The sequence below is a fragment of the Chionomys nivalis genome, chromosome 5 (genome assembly GCF_950005125.1).
Source record: "Chionomys nivalis chromosome 5, mChiNiv1.1, whole genome shotgun sequence".
NCBI lineage: Eukaryota > Metazoa > Chordata > Mammalia > Rodentia > Cricetidae > Chionomys > Chionomys nivalis.
In genome coordinates this window covers 107,493,198-107,509,906 of record NC_080090.1, presented here as the reverse complement: position 1 = coordinate 107,509,906, position 16,709 = coordinate 107,493,198, and the positions used below count along the sequence as shown (strand labels likewise).

At 40.0% G+C, this 16,709-nt stretch overlaps 1 protein-coding gene across 5 annotated transcripts in view; it reads right to left on the bottom strand.

Annotated features, from left to right (window-relative positions):
- The window catches only part of Cdh20 (cadherin 20), a 247,075-nt gene that overhangs the window by 190,348 nt on the left and 40,018 nt on the right, over positions 1-16,709 (bottom strand). The gene's annotated exons all lie outside the window — the stretch shown is intronic.

The window sequence follows — 16,709 nt, the reverse complement described above, 5'->3', positions numbered from 1 at the left end:
TCTCCTAGGTGCTAGGATTACAGGCTACCATATACAGCTAATTTGCTTCCCTGATGCTCCTGTTTTATTGCATTAATAAGAACTTACAGAACAAGCTCCAATAATCATGGTCATAAGAAGTATTGACTTTTTGATTGTTTTTTTATAGATACTGGTTGTTGATATAAAGAAAACACACTGTATGAAGCTAAAATCTTGTATCTTTTCTTTACCAAGAGGGACATCACTATATCATGATGACTTTAAAGTAAGTTTCAGAAATAAAACATAAATGGAAGTTTTCCCTCTCCCATCTTATCCCAGCAGCCACTTCTAAATAATTACTCAGTAGCTTAATATTAATTACAAAGTGCTTGGCTGAATAGCTCAGGCTTATTACTAACTCTTACCTTTAAATTAACCTATTTCTATTCATCTATATTTTGCCGCATGTCTCATGGCTTTACATGAGCAATAGTACATCTTTTTCTTCTGGCACTTGGCTAGCATCTCCTCCTGACTCCATCCTTTCTTTCCCTGGAATCTCTGCTTGGATTTCCTTCCTGGTTATATTCTGCCTTGCTATAGGTCAAAACAGCTTTTACTATCAATCAATGAGAGCAACATATATTCACAGTGTACAGACAGATTATCCCACAGCAACAAAAAGTGTTTTTGAAGCCTTAATTATGAGGGTCTGTGGATGTTTTCTTAAAGAATTGATGAGATGGTTAAGGACAGACATCCATTTCACACTGGACCTGGCACATGAAGGTGTTCAAACAATATCAGCTATTATCTTTACTATTCTTAGGAAACTTCTTTTGAGTATTTGTTAACGAATCAGAGCAAATTTCTTTTTGTCTAGTAGTAAAGACATACTGTTGGGGTATTAGATAGGTGGCTGAGCCATTAAGAGACCTGGGTGCTTTTGCAGAGGACCTGGTTTAAATTTGTAGCACCACATGGTGGATCACAACCATTTGTATCCCTAGTTCCAGAGGATCTGACACCTTCTTCTGGTCTCTGTGGATACCAAGCACATACATGGTAGATACACATACATGCAGGCAAAACACCCATACACATGAAAATAAATGAATACTATTTTAAATGGCATACTGGTAAGGTGCAGCACTTGGCTTTAGTGGATGGTTACTTTTTTATGCCCTTGCTTGATTTGAGTCTTTTTCAAGAGAAAGTATTGATATGGTGCTGTTTAGTAGTTATTCTCTTGGTTACTTGGAATCCCACTTATTAGTAATTATTTAGTATTAAACTCCGAAAAGGGAAGAAATAGCCCAGTAACAAACTTACTGGAGATAGGGAGGACTTACTCCTGAGACCTTGCAGTCTCAAAAGCAAAGCCAGCTTCTTCCAGTCATTTAAATACTTTCTGAGGTGTGCCTAGCCCTTCCCCACTGAAGGTGTTTCTTGGCTTCTTGTTCCCCACACACTAGGATGTCCTGTTGAAGCTGAACCCACCAAGGCTGGCCTCAGGAACTCTTTATAAACAATCCCATCGCTTCCTTTTCTCTCTTTTAGATTCTAGAGATCTGTGGTATAAATGGGCAGAACTTCTTTCTATGTACTGAAAAAGCATCAGCATGAATGCTAAGACTCTAAATAGAGCATCTTTTATTGCTGTCGTTTAGACATTTACACTCAGTAGATTTACAGAGTCTATCTAACTACTATCGGTAACTGTTTACTTACCTCTCTGACATGGGTAAAATGCTTATCTTCATTTTACAGAGAAGTCTTATACCCTGAGCAGTTGAGAGACATGTTTTTGACTATGAGTAAGCCAGCAGAGAGCTGGGAACTAATCTGACTCCTTCAGAATTCTGTCTGTGCCCTTAGCCTCCACTTCAGGTTGCATCTGTACCTCAAGATGGGTCCCTCCAGTCTAGCAAAGGCAGCTTGTCAGGCTGCATGCATCTCCAATTCTTCTGTTTTGAAGGCAACATCCTCCCCTGAGCTTTCTTGCTTCCATCTACTCTTTTTATCACTTTGATTCTTCCTGCTGTTCCCTCTACTGCTAGTCATCAGACTTAAACTGAGGAATCCCAATTCAAAGGGCCTTTCTAGAGTAGTATATTATTACCAAGCAGAAAGTTTGCAATAGACTTAATTTTGACTTAAAAAGAAAAACCAAAACAGTATTTTAGAAAGGCCTGGTTCCAAGAACTGTAATTGTCAGTTACGTGCAGAGTGATGACTATCACTTTACATTACTTTTTAACTTTCGTTACTTCATTTAAAACCCTCGACAGTCCCCAGATTGGAGACTATGCAGCTGTGTTAATATGTAGAAGTCTCTTTCCTGCCCAGTCCTCACTCATCCAATAATCTAAGCCCTGTCTATGGCTTACTGACTGTAAAGCCCTGGATCTTCACGTTTTAATTTCTTCCTCTTCATTTACTCAATTTATTTTAGCAAATACTTTTCCACTTAAAACATTTTGGGTTTTGCAGTCTAATTTTCATCACCCTAAGTGTACCAAGTTCTTTGACACATAGACTTATGGAAAAGGTCATCTGAAGTTTGATACAATACTGAGAGCAGCTTGAGAAACTTTTGACTTGGGTTCTCTCTCTCTCTCTCTCTCTCTCTCTCTCTCTCTCTCTGCTGATAGGGATATTTTGGAGTCGGGTGGAAGCCTGGTTCAAAGGAATCTCCCAGGAGTCTACAGAAAGGACCTCAGCGTAGACTCCTAGCAATCAGATAAGTAGCCCGAACTGACCATCTCCTGTGACCAGATTGGTGCCTGGCCCAATTGTTATTAGAGAGGTGATGAAGGCAGGAACTGATGAAGGCATATGCAGAGACCCACAGTCAAACATTAGGAGAAGTTTGGGAATCGTATGGGGGGTGGGTTGTAGGAGTGAGAGGGGTCAGGGACACCATGGGAAGACTCACACACTTTCCTAACGTGACCTCATAGTGGCTTGCAGAGACTGAACAGACAACCAGAGGACTTCCTGGGATTCACCTAGGCCCTCTACATATATGTGACAGTTGTTTAGCTTTTCCATGGGTGGGACTACTAACAGCAAGAACAGGGGCTGTCTCTGACTCTTTACTGGCAGCTGAGACCCTACTTTTCATGCTGGGAGTTGCTTAGTCTTACTGCAACTTGATACGCCATGTTGGATTGATGCTCGTGGGAGACCTGCCCTTACCTGGATAGAGATAGAAGAGGAGGGGATTGGGTGGTGGAAGCAGGAGAAAAGTAGCGTTATGAACTTGGAGGGGAGGATAGAGGGAAGGCTGCAGCTGGGTTGTAAAATAAATAGATGAATTTAAAAAAAAACTTTGAAGGGTTACAGGAAGCATCCGATGACTTCTGTTCTGACAGTGGGGAAGTGACAGGCGGCAGTTGAGTGAGTCTGAAGTATGAAGTCCAGTCACGATCTAATTAGATCTATTGCCAAATTGTCTCAAAACTTAAATTTACATCACAGATCAGTGCTGCTTTCAACCCTGGGCAGTAAAGCTTCTTTTTTTCAGTGAGAAGCAGTTAATGTAGACTTATAACCTAGAGAAGATGCTGAAAAGTAGTGACGCTTGAGGGCTCAGTCTTAGATGGGATATGTATATCAGGACCCCAAAGACTCAGAGGACATTGTGAAGAGAGCGTGAAAAGATCCAAGAGCAGGAGGATGAGAAGAAATGCAAGAAAATGTCTCCTGGACAGGACATGACTGTCGCACTCAGAGTCGCTGTGATTTCCTGCAGCTGCTCACAGATTCCAGCATGATGGGGACGGGCTTGAGACATCTATCTGAAGAGCTGCTACCAACTGGTGGGAACCGGTGGAGGGGAGTCATTGATCCTCATGGGTGAGGCTATCAGTAGGCGGCCCATGATGTGGCTGCAGTAATAAGTGGACTCAATAGGTTATTATAAAGCAATAAAAGTAAAGGGTATGAAGGTGGGCAGGGAATATGCATACTGAGGGAGCTGGTTCTGGGGAGGGAAGGTAGGATTGCGATATGATAGAGATACACCGCGCACATGCTTGAGTGTACATGTGCATGTGTGTGCGCACGTGTGTGTGTGTGTGAAATTGTCAAATAATAACTAAAAATTTAAAAACAGTTTAGGGTATGGAAGGGTGAGCAAAGAGGAAACAATAAATAATCAAGAACTGGGTGGTGGTAGTGCATAATGCTAGTGCTCATGTCAGTGAAAAATGGCTGTATTTCTGGTAAATGTGCTCTTTACCAGAATCAAAATCTTTTAAAAAGTTTTAGGAGATCAAGGTGAGTTCGAGGAGAGCCTGGTCCTACCTTGAAAAAACAAAAATGAAACAAAAACAAACTAGATACAGAATTAATAAGAACTCTGACCAGATTGGGAAGTAGAAATAGAGGAGAGATCAAGACGGCTTTGAAGTTTCTCTTATTTTGCTTGGTGGAGGAGGTATGGAATATAGAAGCTGCAATGACTTTATAGGGAAAGAGTGAGTTTTATTCCAGCATGTTGAGTATGATGAACTTGGGACACACTTGGAAGAAACACTCAGACCTCTGAGAACGAGTGTCCTGTGTGGACTCCCCTTCCACGTCTTAGAGATTCCCCGGTTTTTGACCGCAGTGGGAATGGTGTTCTTGCTGTTGATGGACTCTGTGCTGCACGCAGATTCGTGTGCTTCCTAAACATCTCTGCTTCCCTTTCCTTTTCTGGAAGTTCCTGAGATTTTTCTCTGGTTATGGCTGGTGATTCTTTAATGTGCTTTGCATCTTTGTAGTTAGATCGTTGTATTTACTCCAGGAAACCAGAGAGATGCCTTTGTATCCAGAGATGGTAACGTGGACAGGAAGTCAGATGGCACTGGCTCAAAGGTTCAAGTTTGAGAGAAACATAAACAGACCCACACCAAAATCTCCTGTACTAGAAAACACACACAATTCTTTCTATTTTATTCCAAATAATTCTTCTAGAGAGTCCTCCAAGTAAGACACCCTGTCAAAAATTAAACAGGACACTCACAGAGCACACTTTGAGATCTATGACCCGCTGCTGTGAGGACTAAAAATAGCCCCTTCCTGATGATCACAGGGCTGGCGTGTTGTAGGGCCTCTTATTTTAGCTCCAAATGTCCTCATCCTCTTTGAATGACTGGCAAGTTGGTCATTTTTCTATATCCTTTCCTTTCACGATTCAGTATAAAATAAGCAAATAGGTTAGAGGAATACTGCTCCAAAGGCATGCTGTATGTTCCTCTGTCCCCAGGGCCTTTATGTTCCTCGTCCCCAAGGGCTTTATGTTCCTCCATCCTCAGGAGCTTCAAAGTTCCTCCGTCCCCAGGGGCTGTCAGATTTAAGTCCTTAGTGGAGAAGAATTGCAGTAATAATGTTAAGGGCTAATTAGAATTTTTAGAAAACACATTGTTCATCACTCTGAGGGAGGAGTGGCTGCATCCTTTCTGCAGAGTAATTGCTTTCAAAATCAGAAGCAATGTATCTTTTGGCAGTATCTGCTATCAACTGACCAACAGGTGCTCCTGTGCTGACTTTTTTTTTTTTTTTTACCGTGGCTATTAAGACTTGAATCCTTACAATAAAAGTTAAAGAAATTTGACTAAGGAAACATAAAGTAGTCATAATTTCTACTTTTATGAGCCACAAAATGCCTTGTGTATTTTACATGCCTTTTGTCATCCTCAGTTTGTGTAAGGAATTTGTCATCTGTGTGCACCCTGGAGTCACCCTCTTCCCGGGCGGTGGTGGCACATGCCTTTAATCCCAGCACTTGGGAGGCAGAGGCAGGTGAATCTCTGTGAGTTCGAGACCAGCCTGGTCTACAAGAGCTAGTTCCAGGACAGAAACCAAAACCACAGAGAAACCCTGTCTCGAAAAACCAAAAAAAAAAAAAAAAAAAAAAAATGCAGGAAAGGACCAGAATTCTTTTTTTATTGCATCAGGTCCTTCACCCTCAATGATAGCTGTGAATAAATTCATGTATACTTTTGAGGCTATTGGCCGTCTTCCCGTGAAGTCTTCAGAGTATTTCTCTGCCTATAGCCACTTTCAGTACTCCCCTAACCCACAGTTACTGGGCAACTCAAAACAGACACAGTGGCCAGAAGGAACGGTCTGAAATAAGCACCCATGTTTCTGTCAGTTTTCTAATCCTGACAAGGATGCTTTGCTGCATCAACTGCATGCCAGTAACCTTCGAATGCGCTTTACTCCCTTTGGTGCAAAGGCGGATATAGGACATAGATTATTTTGTTACATGCTTAAATGGTTCCTGGTGTAAAGGTTCACCTGTTTTCCCTTCTCCATAGCCCTATTCTCAGTGTTGATACCTCCTTCAAGTGAATCCTTCGGAATCAGTTAGAAGATTACATTAAAACGCCCTTGACAACAACTACTTTATAGACTAAGAAACAAGATGAAGATTCACACTTTTGCAGGCTAAGCTCCCCTTATGTGTCTCCCTAGCTTAATGATCATTAAAACTGGGAAATATCTTATGACAGCAAGTTTATCAGTTAATGATACATGTTCTGTCTCTATTGTCCTTAAGAACTGTGTATAGGTTTTCCTTCTTCAGCTTTTCACTGTGAGTTGCAGTCACAAAAAGAGAAAAGTCACGAAGCCTGCATGCTCTGTCTCTTGAAGCCAGGGTGACCAGAGCAATGCTATGAATGGGCTTTTATTAATGTGCTAAAGTCTGGTGTACACAACAAAGTTATTATAATTTTGACATTACAGTTTCTTAAGCAGCCTTAATAAACATTTTAAAGAAAAATAATAATACACGATGGCTTTGGAAATTATGTGTCCAGAAAAAAATAAATAAAAATTGCTTTGCTATTAGACATATCTAATGAATTAAAAAGAATTAGTTAAAATAGCAAAAATCTACTCTTTCATAATTATCTAAAATGATTTTCTGTTGTCTATGTACCTAATATGAGTCAATGTAGTTTTTATCTGTCACTTCAAGGGTACTGTCAGCCTAGGAACCCCAACTTCTGTAACAAGGGGATGATCTAATAGCAAAGTTTGTTGCTAACTTTTAAATTCATATTTATGTAGACATCACAGAACACTTTTAATGCTGTGAGAAAATTTCTGAAATGGAAGGGAGGTGCTGTCTCATTCATCACAAACCCTTCTTGAATTGCCACGTTCTCTCCAAGACAGCCTATTTGTGAATATGTTCTATTCCTAGGAAGTAGACCTGTGTGTCTCATATTAATTCTCCTTGAGCATGGTTTCCTTAAAATAAATCCCAAGTCTCACCTAAGCTGAAGTGGCAAATGATGGTCCTTTAGGATGTTTTCAAGGAGAACTGTCCTCTTCATTATCGACCGAGTACTTTCGTCATACCTTCTCCAGCTCACATCCTTACCAAAGAGAACAAGGACTGTCATCATGTGTAATGTGAATCTGGCTGGGCCATGGAGTGCCCAGCCAAGCACAGCTCAATATGTGTCTGTGAGAGTGTTTCTGCATGAGATTACCATTTGAATCCGAGTAGAATAGACTGTCTTCCCAGTGCACATGAGTACCAGCCAGACCATGTGTCAGGAGTGGATAGGAGGGCTCTGGTAAGTGGGGCTTGGACTCAGAATGGGCCCCATCAGCTCTCCTAGCTCTCTAGTTTGTACATGGAAGATCCTGGGGAAGATCTCCAGCCCATCGTTTTCTCTCTTCAATCCCTCTACCACACACACAGGCACACACACACAGGCACACACACACACACACAGGCACACACACACACATACACACACAGGCACACACACACACAGGCACACACACAGCACACACAGGTACAGGTACACACACATACACACACAGGCACACACACACAGCACACACAGGTACAGGCACACACACACGCACACACGCACACACAGGCACACACACACAGGCACACACACAGGCACACACACAGGCACACACACACATACACACACAGGTACACACACACAGGCACACACACACAGGCACACACACACATACACACACACAGGCACACACACAGGCACACACACAGCACACACAGGCACACACACACATACACACAGGTACACGCACAGCACACACAGGTACAGGCACACACACACATATACACACACACAGGTACACACACACACAGGCACGCACACACGCACACACCTTTGTCCCATTAGTTTCATTTCTCTGAATCACCAAGACAAACACTTCAGCTACCCAAAGTCAATACCATTGTTTCATCAAAGCCCTATTTTAAATTTTAATTAGAATGTCCATACAAATATTTGCTCCTGGTGTGACAAACCATAAGTGAGCTATCTGCTACTTTATAATTTGAACTCTCCTGATGTAAACAGAGCTCTGTCAGCCCTTGGTACTCTGTAAAGATGGCCAAGGGAATCAAAGGAGTGCTTGGATTCCTTCATATATGTTATCAATATGAAAGAGGCACAAATGTCTCTTGCTTTGATGACCATTCTTAAAGATATAGCCACATTTCAAATGTGTGGAGTTAATACATCATTATTTGTTAAGACATGAACTCAATCTACTTAACAAAATAGCAAGTGGCCTCATATGTAGTTTGCTTCACTGAAAAGTAACATGTATCCTATTCATAATTTCTTCAAGATTTAGAAGCACAGTATCAAAAACAAATAAAAAGGAATATTTGGAAAGCTATAATAATATAAATAAAGTATCCAAATAATCAACTGAGGTATTAATTCTTGATACTAATTTGATAACAGCTAGATTCTTTCTATTATGAGAGAGGACACAGGCATATTGTTAGAAAATATAAGAAATATTAATTTAACTAACTTGGCTTTAAGAAAATAGATACATCCCTTAAAGGAATTAACAAAAAATCAATAATGATGACAATCAAAATCTGGTAGTGGTTGGTTCTCTTGGAGGAAGATACAAAGGTAGTGTGTGTGACCTAGTATTGCAAGTATTATTTTTATGAAACAGACTGGAGGCAGTATGGAAAAGGCCCAAAGCTCCATTGTCATCCCTAGCATCTCCACTCTAGCGCTGCAGCCCCAGTTTTTTTTCCTTCTTTTCTGGGTATACAATTTCTCACAAAGGACACATTTATTAGACTTCTTTGCAGGTAGATGTGGCCATGAAACTCTATTTTGTCTAGTGAGATGTGAGTGGATGTTAAGTTCTACAAGAATTGTCCAGAAGGGAATTATTTGGAGAATTCTTCTTTTCACTCTTCCCGTGAAAGCAAATTTTCAGGTGAATTCCTCACTGATCATATAAATTCTAAGGCTCCTGACCTCGAGTTCCTCCAATTTGGACAGATCTCATTTCCGAATGACCTCATGGAGTGGAGATGCTCTGATGTTTGTTATGGAAGAAATAGACTTCTATTTTATATTTTTTGTTGCATCTCTAAATCTTTATCCAGCCTCACTTTGTGAGCTTTCTACTCTTGAATAAACAGGAGCATCACTTAGCTTGCTTTTGGTCCCCTATAGTACTCTCCAGCAACAAGCAACTCCTATTCCTAGCCATTTTCTCCAGAGCCATGGATGCTGAAGGACTGCGTCCCTCAAATAGCATAGAACACTGAAAAGACCACTGTGAATAGTTACTTCTTTAAACAGATATTTGGGGTGAATAGGGAACTTTGTATCTATTATTTTTTTTTTAACTTATAGAGAGACTACACCACAACACATTTTACCAATGCTGTTCAGCGCTTATGGGTCTAGATTTCTTTTGTTTTCATCTATCTGTCTTATACATACATTGTATTTTAATGATAGAAAACAGTACAACAATCACACATCCAATAAGAGGCAATTTTTAGAGAAAAAAAATCATGTTAGACAACTTTATTTTTCAGAAAATTAACACTTGGAAATCTGTCCATTTGTGTTTCCATAGTTAATGTTAAAAATATGTCTTACATAGTACCAACAATGATACTGGTTGTTTGAGAAGTTTGGCTTTCTGATGGAAGAAGCAGATAGATGACACTTTATATCCAAAAGTAAACCAAGACTGTCAGGAAGTATTAGTTTAATGTGTTACATTTGTTTAATGATGCAAAGATGTGTTGCATTTTTTTGTGTTCCACTTGTTTAACCCTGTGAAGCTGTGTTACTTTGCCTGTCTAAAACACCTGATTGGTCTAATAAAGAGCTGAATGGCCAATAGCTAAGCAGGAGAGAGTAAGAGGCAGGGCTGACAGGTAGAGAGAATAAACAGAAAGTGAAGTCTAGGTTCAAGAGAAAACTAAGGAGCGAGAAAATGAGTCTAGGCTCAAGAGAAGACTAAGGAGCGAGAAAATGAGACGGAGCAGAGTAAGGCAGGGGCCACCCAGCCACCCAGCCACCCAGTCAGTCACAGGAGCCTCTGTCACTACAAATTTTGGGTGGATTATAATAAAATCACAAGTGAAGATAGGACTCAGAGGGAAAATCGGGCCTGATTCTTCTAAGATCATTTCAGCTTAGAGAAAAGACTGACAGAAGGAAAGACAACTCAGCATTTGGAAAAATTGCATTGACAAAATAGAATTTTGTCAAGGCTACTAAGTCAAACCAATCTCTGACTTTTCCCATAATGTTTTCCCTTGAGAAATCCAGATGTCTAGGGTGACGGATAACCTCCCTGCGTATGGAGGGAGACATGAAATGGACATTGGATCATACAGGCCAATGCCACCCAGTGGTTCTGTTGGTCCCAGGTGCCAAGACAAAGAGGCAGGTGTTGATTTCCTGCGGATGGATCAATTCAGGTTAATACTACTAGCTCTTTCCAATCATGATTTTGCTCCCATTATCACCAATACCTCATTAAAGACTACATCCCCTCATATACACTATAGCAAAAAAATAAGGTATGCTTCATGACTTGGGGATAAGCAACTACTAAAGTAGACAAAGTCCATGTGGGCATTGGCACAGCTGCCATGGAGACCATGACTAGGAACAGGTGATCTAGGAGTTAGGCATGGAGGAGTAGTCCCCCAGAAGTTACAAGGGAGAGATTTGTTGCCTGAGAAGAGACAGGAGAGTATGATTTGAACTAACTTCTGTAGTTATGTAGAGTAATTTCATTTAATGGTAATTAGGAGATTGAAGTTTAAAAATACTCAGTGAGGGACTGGGATATGAATTTTAAACATAAAACACATCTCTCCCTTAGCAAACCATTAAATAACACTAGACCACAAAACCAAGCCAAATACTTGAGGCTAAGTGGATCCTTCAATATCAGTCAGTTACCCAGCAGCAGGTACAGTACAAACCTAGAGACATCACCCAGCTATAAATAATAGAACTGCCCATGCTCCAGTAGATGCTGTGGGCACTGAAGTATGCATTTCCTAGCATTATTTTTAATTTAGCAAAATATTTTTATTATTTTGTTTTTTTCCAACTGCTTATGAACAGAATACACAGAGCTAGGAGAAAGAAATGGTAGTGGGGCAAAGGGAAGGAATTTTAGAGGACTTTAGGGGACAGAATGAGAGATGGACTTGATCAAAACTCAGTATGAGCCTGAATAAAATTCTCAAGCAATAAAAAAGGAGCAAAGTAAAGAAAAAGGTGTAAAAATCCATTATAAAATTTATGATTCCTACAAAACCAAGCAGTGGGCCAAAATTTTAATTTCTAGTATAAATTGGAAATTCTTACTGGGGCATATATACAGCCTACTCTATGACATTTGTAAATAGTCATTGACTTTTTGAGTCTAAGAGTTCTTTTTCTGTGTACTTACATATTGAAATTCTTGTTAATTTTATTCCGAAGTATGTTCCTTTTACTGATAAAGTATTTTCAGATTAGAACCACATTGAACATTGGAATGGCTCTGTGGTCTCTAGGGATGTTTTTAGCATGAGTATTCGTCACAGTAAAGCTAAATAGCAAAGGATCCCAGGGAAAGGAGATTCTGAGAAATTTCTGGAGAGCTAGAAAAGACCAATGAAATTTTATAAGATAGTGTCTATTAGTCCAAAATTGTAAATAAGTAAAATATCTTGGGCAATTATCTTTACTCATATTCACATACACACATTTTTATTGAGTGAAAATATTAGACTCGAAGGGTCTTTCCTAAGTATGACCTCTACCTCAAGAATTTCTAGTGATTGTTTCTCTAGTTGCGATTTTACTTCCCCAGGGATTTTTAAGGAATGAGACCTTCAAGCACCAGGAGAGGATCACTGTGGTTGGAACACATTCTCTCAGTGTGTGCCTTCGGTGTAGCTATGCTCTTTGCAGGTAGCAGGCCTTGCTGCCACCAGCCTTCAGAGCTTTTTGCTATGGTCTATATTTCTGTAGTGACAGAAGGGAGCCCTGCTTGGAAAATGCAAGGCCAATAATCATATTTATCACCAATTTAGCTAGAGGTTATAAAAAGTCATTGCTTTCTAAGTCCTAATGAGCTACTTCTCTTTCATCCAGTTATTAGCCTTTCTTGAGACTAAATGCTCTGGGCAGCTGTCAATCATTATTGCATAATGACACACAGCGCAAGGGATTTCTTTTGGAAGGAAAAGAACTCCCCCCCCCCTTCTCTTCAGTTCTAACAAATGTTCTTTCTGTTTCTAAGGCAATGCACATTTTTATATTCATGCATAAAAATGGGTTACAAAACAGTGTGACCTTATTTTCCTGAGTTCATCCTCCTCGATTTAGTAAATACTATGTTCTAATAATATGGATAACAACACCAAGGAAGAGTCTAGCAGCAACTCACTCTACAAAATCCCTAACAAGGTGCAATCCAGGACATATGCCAGATTAGTATTATCAGAGTTGCTTTCCCCAGTTGGAAACAGAATGCATAAACAAAGTCCACCAGCACTAATGAAGAAATACTGTCCCTGGGTGATGGAGGAAGGTCATTGGTTAAAGGAGCCAGGGCGGCCGGAAGACAGCCCACCGCAGCTCCCACAACACCTGGGCTTGGTTTCCTCAGTGACAGCAGAGACCTGCCTGATGAGCATGAAGAGTGTGGTCACAGCAGGTGAGCCTCAGGTTCTCAACCCCTTCCCAGGCCCCCTTTTAAGAAAATACACATGCCAGGTGGTGGTGGCGCACTCCTTTAATCCCAGCACTTGGGAGGCAGAGGCAGGCGGATCTCTGTGAGTTCGAGACCAGCCTGGTCTACAAGAGCTAGTTCCAGGACAGGCTCCAAAACCACAGAGAAACCCTGTCTCGAAAAACAAAACAAAACAAAAAAACAACAACAACAAAAAAAAGAAAATACACATGGTCTCTCTTTGTAAAGGGTTTGTGGATATGGGAGTGCAAGTGTGTGCACTTCCTGTGTGAATGGGGTACAGTGCTGAACTTCAGCTTCTTACCCTCAGGAGCCTTTCACCCCTTTGCTGTGACAGGTCTCTCACTGGGATCAGGATCCCCTCCTGGGATGGTAAACCTGCACTACTGTGCCTGGCTTTACCTGTGGGTGTTGGGGAATCAGACTCAGGTCCTAGTACTTCCTTTGTAAGCAACTGAGCTAACCCCTAGCTAGTGTGTTATTTTGTTCTTAAAATTCATTCTTAATTCACAGGTCTGTCAGCTAAGCATTCCGTTGAAAGGGCTCCTTTGCCACTCAATAAAATAGATTTTATTACCATCATAACTATTGCTGGGGACTCTTGGCTTATCTAAGTTTCTTAAAGTTTTAGAAAATCCTGTTGTGTTAAAAGAATATTCTGTTTGTGGTTTTCAACTTAAAATTGATCTGTTATTAGATAATCATATTTTTCAAAAGAGGCACTTTTGATGTTCTTTGCTTTCAGAGGAGTCAATATTGCAAAGGAAAAGATTATACACTTTGACCAAGAAAGTGTGAGTTTCGCAGGATGAGTATTCTATAGATGTGTTCAAACTGCAGGACTGTGGTTCCAGTTAGACTGGTGAGCTGCACAATGCAGAGTGGTGAAGTGGGTAGATCTTAAGCTCTTAACACACACACACACTCACACACATACACAACCCCACTCACACATATATACAGTATGACTTCCGTGTGAGATAATAGATAGACTCTTTTGGGTGATGATCAACCTGTGTACTTTAGTTATATACAATTTATACTTACAAAAAGGAAAACGTTCATATTAGAAAAGGCACATGGTGATATAACAGATCAATTATGAAAACTACCCCACATTTAGTCTCTGTTGGAAGTAAGTTATAGATGTACCACTTCCAAATGAGCCACCGTGTGGGAAAGAGCAGGTCAGGAAACAAGTGTCCTGCCAATTTCTCAGGAATGTTACTATAAACAGACCCTATAGGCTCAGCAGGAGAGCCTATCTTGTTAGATGTCAGTCCTATGTCTTTTGTGCACAGGACTTAAATTGAAAGCAACAGAGGAATCATCAATGAGAACAGAAATCCTAGTTATGAAGATTGAGAATTAAAAGAAACTATTGAAATAGCATCAAACCAAGTGCATTCCGTGTTTAAAGATTTTTCTTTACCTTTGAGAATTGTGTGGAAATATACAATGAAGCATGATCATATTTACCCTCCATTACCCCATCAAACTGCCCCTATGACTCCACATCATGCTCGACTCCCAATTTTGTGTCTATTTTTGTTAATAACCCACAAAATCCTATTACTGCTACCCAAATGTGCATGAGTATGTGGAGCATGGGGAACCTACCAGTGGTCATAGCATCAAAAAGAATGGTTGCCCCTCCTCCAGCAGCTACCCAATGCCAGTAGGTCCTCAGTAGGGGGTGGTGCCTGGAGGCCATCTACCCCATCTATGTCAGGATTTGGCTAACTTGATTTTATACACAACAGGTACAAGAAACAATAGCTGCCTTGACTCCATAAGAAAGGCATGCCGTTTCTGTAAGAACGCATTTCAATCCTCCTCTCCAACCTCCTACATTCCCTCTGCCTCCCCTTTGTCTGTCTTCTCTGAGCCTTGGTTGTAGTGGTATATTATTTGTTTCAGTAAATAAAACCCTGCCTGACAATTAGAGTGAAAAGCAGCTATAGTAGTCAGCCATACAGGCCAGACAAGGCAGTGGTGGCTCAAACCTTTAATCCCAGAAGCCACACTCGTTAGCCATAGAGGCCAGGCAGTGGTAGTGCATAAATTTAATCCCAGCACTAGAAAGATAGGAGGAGACAGGTCTCAGCTCATTTTCAATCTGAGGATTCATGGAGGTAGGATGGGTCATTTTGGTCTGAGGTAGAGGTAAGAACCAGTGTCTGGCCATATTGCTTTTCTGATCTTCAGATGAACCCAAATACCAGTCTCTGTTTTTATGATTTATGTTGCATTTGGGACCTAACTTTTGGAGTAAAAATTCATGAAAAAGTGATTTGCCTGTGGCTTTACAGCCACTGGCATAGGCTGGAGCTGTATGCAGCTGGAGTCATTTTCTTTTCTTCTCTCTTGATGGCTTTTCTCTGAATCTCTTCTATGACTGCTGCCAAACTAGGTAGCTGCCTTGAAATTCAAGCAGGCTTTTACTGTCTGTGTAGCAACAATTCGTCGTCACTGGCAGATTTGATGAGAAAATTGGAAATTCTTAAAGGGAAGAATTAGTTAAAAAGAGGTTATTTTTTCTACATTAAAAATGGTAAACACTATTACAATGGAGGGATTTAGGTCTCTGTATGATATTATGCTAGACAGTTTTAAAATGGATTGATTAAATGAGAGGATAACTAACTTAGATGGGATTTATGTAATGTCACTTATAAACATCAGCTTTATCATTTTTGTTGTATCACTAAAAAGTTGATAATCTGAGGGCTAAGATATGTGTTTTAGAAAAACTTAATAAAACAGATCATAGAGATATTCAAATCCAGACAGAGAAATTTAATGGAGAACCAATTTCCATATAGCATGATAAGGTTAGAGAGGAACAGCCTAAGGTTTTCAAATAACCACTCAATATATCCAGTAACCTTTTACAAATTGCCAAATGACAGAGGCTCTGTAAGAGCTGAATGGACTCCTGTGTCAATGTTAGATTTAAGGAGATTCAAGAAAGTAATAATCTCATATGGCATGAATTCACCGTTTGTGAAGCAAACATTAAACTTGTGGTCAGTTTGTAATAGAATAATTCCTAAAGACTGGATAGACTTGGTTAAAGCTATTTTAAAGCCTAGTCCAAAAGACTATTGAGCTATAGAGTAAAGTTAGAGATATGGAAATCTCCCAAAATCAACTTCTTGGAGAAGGAGATTATGCTACTATAGAAAGGCAACCCATGTATGATAGTCACATCCTGGCTTTATGCCATGCAGCAGCTTAAATGCTTGGGACAGAATTGAAGAAGTAGGAAAGAAGATTGAATCATTTACTAAACTCATCCAAGGTCCAAAAGAAACCTTCATGTATTTCTTATAAAATTATCATCATCAGTAAATAGAATGATACAAAATTTAGGAGCTAGACAAATAGTAATAGAATCTCTGGCTTTTGAAAATGCTAATTTACAACACAAAAGGGTGATTAGGTTGTTAAAGGCAAGATCAGTACCCTTCAAGGATTGGATCCGAGATACAATCAATATTAAATCTCATGCCATGATGATAGTTGGATAAGAGAGGTAATTTCTAGAGGTTTGAAGAAAAATTGAAATGTCAAGTGCTTTAATTGTGACAAATTACATCACCTTAAAAGGGATTGCAAACAAAGCATTCCTAGAAACGTTGTTTTTTTCTATACATAAATCATTAAGAATGCCCCTCCCTTCTTGGTTATACAGAAGGTGTGGCAAA